Source organism: Arachis ipaensis, chromosome B9 (assembly GCF_059453495.1).
Source record: "Arachis ipaensis isolate K30076 ecotype BB chromosome B9, ASM5945349v1, whole genome shotgun sequence".
Classification (NCBI taxonomy): Eukaryota; Viridiplantae; Streptophyta; class Magnoliopsida; order Fabales; family Fabaceae; genus Arachis; species Arachis ipaensis.
The window spans coordinates 89,124,821-89,130,820 of NC_142444.1; the positions used below are offsets into that span (position 1 = coordinate 89,124,821).

The 6,000-nt window shown below is 39.5% G+C and overlaps 1 pseudogene; it reads right to left on the minus strand.

The window, feature by feature from the left end:
* LOC148545389 (uncharacterized) overlaps window positions 1-5,784 on the minus strand; it is a 57,010-nt pseudogene extending 51,226 nt beyond the window's left edge.
* Window positions 5,785-6,000: the final 216 nt, after the last annotated feature.

A 6,000-nucleotide genomic window follows, 5' to 3' on the forward strand; every position in this document is an offset into this window, starting at 1 on the left:
AGCAAGCTCACGTGCGGATGCATACGTCTGTGCGGCCACACAGAGAGCGCGATAAAGAACATGCATGCGTACGCACAAGATGATGTGCACGCACAGACCAGGAAAGCAGGGGAGCACCCACGCACAGACCATGTTGGCATTGCGAACAGAGGGCAATACAAAGAGTGTGCGGGCGCATAGGCTTGTGTGCTCGCACAGGTCGTGAAACCCACAGTTGTGTGCGCACGCACAGATGGCCAGTTTTGCAAAAAATTTTCTTCAAAATCCTAAGGTATCAAGCCTTAGTCTCAATCATATCTCAACCCGAAACATTCAAAATTTCAAAAAATCATGATCCATATGCGAATTAACCTACTAAACTCAAAACTAAACCAATCCTAAGCTAACCAAGACAAGCAACCATGCAATAACTTAGGACTATAAATAAAGAGAAAAGGGTAAGAAAGATGTTACCATGGTGGGGTGTCTCCCATCTAGCACTTTGGTTTAAAGTCCTCAAGTTGGACCTTTGGCTGAAGCTCACATCAAGGAGGCTTGTGCTTCCATCCATCCTTGAGTTGCCAACCATGCTTGCTCTTCAAAGATCCTCCAGGATCCCACACAAAATTCATCAAGCTCCTAAGCAACCTCAAGCAAACAATTGGGATCCAAAATTGATTGTTGTAGAGTTGTATGCCCGGATCCCACACTTTGGTTTCTCTATCATCCTCTTGTTAACTTTCACTTGTGCCCTTGGATGAACAACCTCTCCAAGCACCTTGGGAGCACCCACTTGAATCTTGGACTCCTCCAAATTGGACCTTGCACCACTTATGATTTGAACTTCTTTGACAACCAACACCCAATCTTTCACCATTCGACACTCCAAGAAGCACCTTAAGTTGGTGGCCTGTCTCCAAATTGATGTGGACCGATGAAGTTCTTTGAAGAAATTGTTACCCACTCAAATTGCCTTTGGGTTGGAATCACTCTTGTAAACTCTTGCATGTGTGCTTCCACTTCTTGGGTGATCACCTCTTCCTCACCACTCTTTTCTAGCTCTTCCCTTTCTCTCTCAAATTCAAGAGTGGAAGGTTCCTCAAGATCATTGAGGGATGACGAACCGGTTTTTCTATCGGTAAAGAAACACAAAAATATGATCGCGTTGTAAGTATAGCTTCTAAACCAACAGAAAATCCTTTTGTACAAATGTTTTGGTTGTCACAAGTAACAAACCCCTTTAAAATTGATAACCGAAGTATTTAAACCTTGGGTCGTCTTCTCAAGGAACTGTAGGGAGGTGTTCTTATTATTGGTTATGAGTTTTGTAAATTGGGGGTTTTGAAAGTAAGGAATAAGTAGTTTAAATGACAAGAAAAATAAATAAATAACTGAAAAATAAATTCTTGGCAAGGTATGAAAATTCGAAAGTCCTATCCTAGTTATCCTTATCAATGGTGATGAGAATTATATTTTGCTCCCACTAAGTCAACCTCTAACTATGAAGGTAAATCAAGTGGATAAATCAATTTAACACCTAAAGTCCTAGTCAACTCCTAAGGGAAGACTAGAGTTATAGGAATTTAAATCAATCAGCAAAGATAACAATTATCAATCACGATGAGTTTAACAACTCAAGAGTTACCAATTATCAACCAAAGCAAAAAGGAGAAAATCTAAATTATTTATATAAATAAAGGAAAGCAATCATAATTCTGAAATACCTCAAATTATATTAAATAGAAAATCAATCTAAACATAAAGAGTTCATAAACTAAATTGAGAAAATAAGTAAAAGGAACGTTGAACCTGTAATTGAAGAAGATGAAATCCTACTTCCTTTAAGAGGAATCCTAATCCTAAATCCTAAGAGAGAGGAGAGAACCTCTCTCTCTAAAAACTACATCTAAATTGTGAAAACTGAATAATTGAAGGCCTCTTATAAATGGATGCATTCTCCCACTTTATAACCTCTGATCTGTGCTTTCTATACTTGGATCTGGGCCAAAAAGGGTTTCAGAAATTGCTGGGAGCATTTTCTGCAGTTTCTGGTGCGTGGCGTCTGTCACGCGTCCTCGTGGGTCACGCGGTCGCGTCATCTGGGAGTTTTCCTTGTCACGTGTTTGCTTCGGTCACGCGTACGCGTCATCTGCATTTTGCTCAAGGCGCGCGTCCGCGTCAGTCACGCGTTCGCATCACTGCCTTTTCACGCTGGGCATGCGGCCGTGTCGTCCATGCGTTTGCGTCGCTGCCAGTTCCTTCAAAAACTCCATTTTGTTCTTTCCTTCCATTTTGTATGTTTCCTTTCCATCCTTTAAATCATTCCTGCCTTAGGAGATCTGAAAATACTTAACACACAAATCACGGCATCGAATGGTAATAAAAGGTAATTAAAATAATTATTTTTAAAGCATAGAAAATGTGTTTTTCACATATATCACATAATAAGGAAGGGAAAGTAAAACCATGCAATTTCACATGAATAAGTGGGTGAAGGATTGAATAAATCACTCGAATTGAGCACAAAATATATCATAAAATATGGGTTTATCAACCTCCCCGCACTTAAACAATAGCATGTCCTCATGCTAAATCCAAGATAAAGAATAAGGTAAGGTTAAAGTAGTGGAATCTCATGCAATGCAATCTATTCTAAATGCAACTACCTAAATGAATCATGCAATTCTAATTGTTATTCACTTGTATATAAAGCTTACATGTAGTTAAATTAATTCATATCCTCAAGGAATCATATATTCATAGCCAAACCTTAGATAATGTTAAAGCACTTTTACAATTGAGATGGGTAAAAATATTTCACAAACTTGCAAGACAATTTACAATTTAAGCAGAGATATATGGTGATGAGCTATTGAATCCTCACAGGATTTTGTGTTTACTCTCTAGTTACTCAGTGTTTATTGGGTTAATCACTCTATTCTTTTTCTATCCTTACTTTCTATAACTTTGTTCTTCATCTAACCAATCAACAATTATAGAATACAGACATACAAAAATCATGAGGTCTTATTCAAGGTTGTAATAGGGCCAAGGTAAAGGTAAGGGTATATGTATAAGGTTAAGTGAGCTAATAAGTGAATCCTTGATTAGTCTAAGATCTCACCTAACATACATACTTTATAAATCAAAGTCTCTTAACCTATTTGCCCAAATTTTCCCTCTTTGTATTGCAAACCCATGCATTAAATTTTAATTTTGTCCCATGTGCATTGATTCTTTTTATTTTGCATTTGGAGAATTTTTGTATCCCCTTATTTAAATACTGAAAAATTTTTTATACATTTTTTTTAATCAATGCACATGGTAATTCAATTGTTTTGATTTCACATGAGCATGCTACCCAAATTTTTATTTTGAAACATCTTATTTATTTTTTTTTAAATTTCTACTTTGTTTCTATCATCCCATGTTCCCATAAAGTTCCCCACACTTAAATAATACACAATTTCTATCTTAAGCTAACCAAGGATTCAACTTGGGATTTTTATTTTGTTTTTCTGCTTAAGGCTAGTAATGTGGTTTATAGAGAAAGAGGGGATTAAAAAGCTCAAGGGGCTAACAAGGGTGATGTAAAAGGTAGGCTAATTTAGGATAAGTGAGGAAAAATTCAAATGATGGCCTCAATCATCTCTTGGTACGTATCTATACTCTATAATTGGACATATAGACTAAAACAAAGTAAAGAACATCAGAATGAAAAAGAAGGGCAAAACACACAGGAATGAAATTTATTGTCTGAATGCAACCATACAATTAAGCTCAAAACTCACAGGCTGTGTGTTCTCCAGCTCAACAATCATATATCAGTTATACATGTCATGCAAGTAAAAATGAAGAGTTCCCATTATTCTCAATGTAAATCTTAGGGTGGCCCTTAAAATTTTAGTGTTGTTCCTTGATGAAATGTTGTTAACTAACTAACATGTAATGCTATATATACAAGGTGTGTGGATTGTTTTAATTTACTAAAGTCTCTAGTTTACTTCCTTTTTATTTTCAATTAAACCAAATTATCATATGCTAAAAGGGTAAACTTATACTAATTAATCCACATATTCTATAACTAATAAGTTTAGAATTGTAAACTAAACTAAATGGCTAAAATATAACTAAAGTGAAAAATACAGAAAATAGGGTAGAAATACAGCAAAAGAACAATGTATAAGTACTGACAAAAATAAAAATAAAGATAAAAATACAGGAAAATGACAAAATAAGATAAAAGAGTCTGTAGTGGTTCACCAAAAAGATAAGCTAGGGATGGCGACCTCCCCACACTTAAAATAAAGCATCGTCCTCGATGCTCACTCAAGCTGGGTGTGAAGGAGTGTCATCACTGGAAGGAATGGCTGCCGGAGTCTCTGAGGTGGCCTAAAGGTCTACAGACTGGATGAGGGTAGGAGGATCTGTCTGCTACAGTGGAGGTGCTGACTGTATAGGAATCTCTGGGTCTGCAGCCTGAATATGATGTGGCTCCTCCTGCTGTGGCACAGCTTGCTCTAGCCCTGCCTGCTCAGCCTCTCTCTGTGCATGTGTCTTCTCCTCATGCTCATCCGCCTCCGCCTCAGATGGCTCTGATGGTGTGTCAGGCTCGGAGGGGATGTCGCCGCCAGATCGGATCATCAACTTGAGGTGCTCATAGCGTCGCTTGTTGCGACGCTCAGATCTCTCATATCGCCGCCGGTTGCGGCACTCCATCTGGTCCAGCTGCTGAAATAAGTGGTGCACGAGGTGGTAAACGGGCTCTGAGGCAGGTGGAGGTGCAGTGGGTGGGGTTGGTGCAGTAGTGGAAGAAGAAGGGGCAGCTGAAGATGTGGCTGCCTCACCAGAAGCGGTAAGGAATGGAGGTCTGTGGCCTAAAGCCTGAAACTTCCTGCTGTGGAGAATGATCTTCTTGCAGTCTGCAGCAGGTGGCTTCTCATCAGCAAGCTCTCAAGGCACATCAGCTCGACCACCGAGCTGGGTAATCAGATATGAGAAAGGGAGAGTGCCTCAGACATGGACCCTGGTCATGTAATACCGGATGAATCGTGGAAGATACAGGTCCTTACCCTCTATTACACACCAGAGGAGGGTAATCATAGCAGCAGGCAGCTCCGTCTTATGAGTGCTCGGCATAACAAAGTTGCTCAGGATCTGGTGCCAGAGCCGAGCCTCATCATTCAGATACATCAGCTTGATTCCCTTAGGCATTGCTGTGTTCTTTCCCATGACCCATGGGACAGTAGGATCAAGGGCTATCCTCTGCTTGACAGCATCCCAGTCAAATCTCAGAAAGTGCATGTCCTCTTCAGCCTTTTGGTAACCGTCAGACTGATCTGACTTAGGCTGAAGCTATAGAATATTCTCAATGGCTTCCTCAGTTACCAGTATCTGTTTCCCTCTGAGGTGCACTGCATCCAGGGAAGTCCTGAAATAGTTGCAGTAAAACTCTCTTACCCAGGAAGTATTGACCTCTGTCAGATTTCTCTCCAAGAAGAACCAGCCTCTCTGTTTTATCTGATCAGAGGTGTACTACTGTAGTTCTTTTGGAATTTTCAGAGTTCTCTCCAGGTACAGGTTCCTGGAGGTGGAAAATACTGGATACTTCAGCTCACAGTATCTGTTTGCAAATTTTACCGGATCATTGGCAGGGAGGAGCTGGTCAGCCTTCTCCTGCGGGGTAAAGTGCTTTTCTCGCCAGAAGTCATCATGCATAATGTCCAGGATAGACATAGAGGATTCACCTCTTTTCCATTTGCCAGTTGTTGCTTTGCCCTTTCCTTTGCGCTGAGGGTCAGACATCCTGAAAAACAGAAATTCTGGGATATAATTGAAGAACAAAAGCAGGAAAACAAGTAAGAAAATAGAATAATAACAATAGAAGCACATAGTGGCAAAAGAGCAGTAGAATGATGAAATGAGTTAAGTATATGTGCATTATGGATTGTATTTGAGTTAGAAATCCGAGATGAAAAATCACAATCCAAAATGTAATATAAGTAGAATTCATGTTAATTA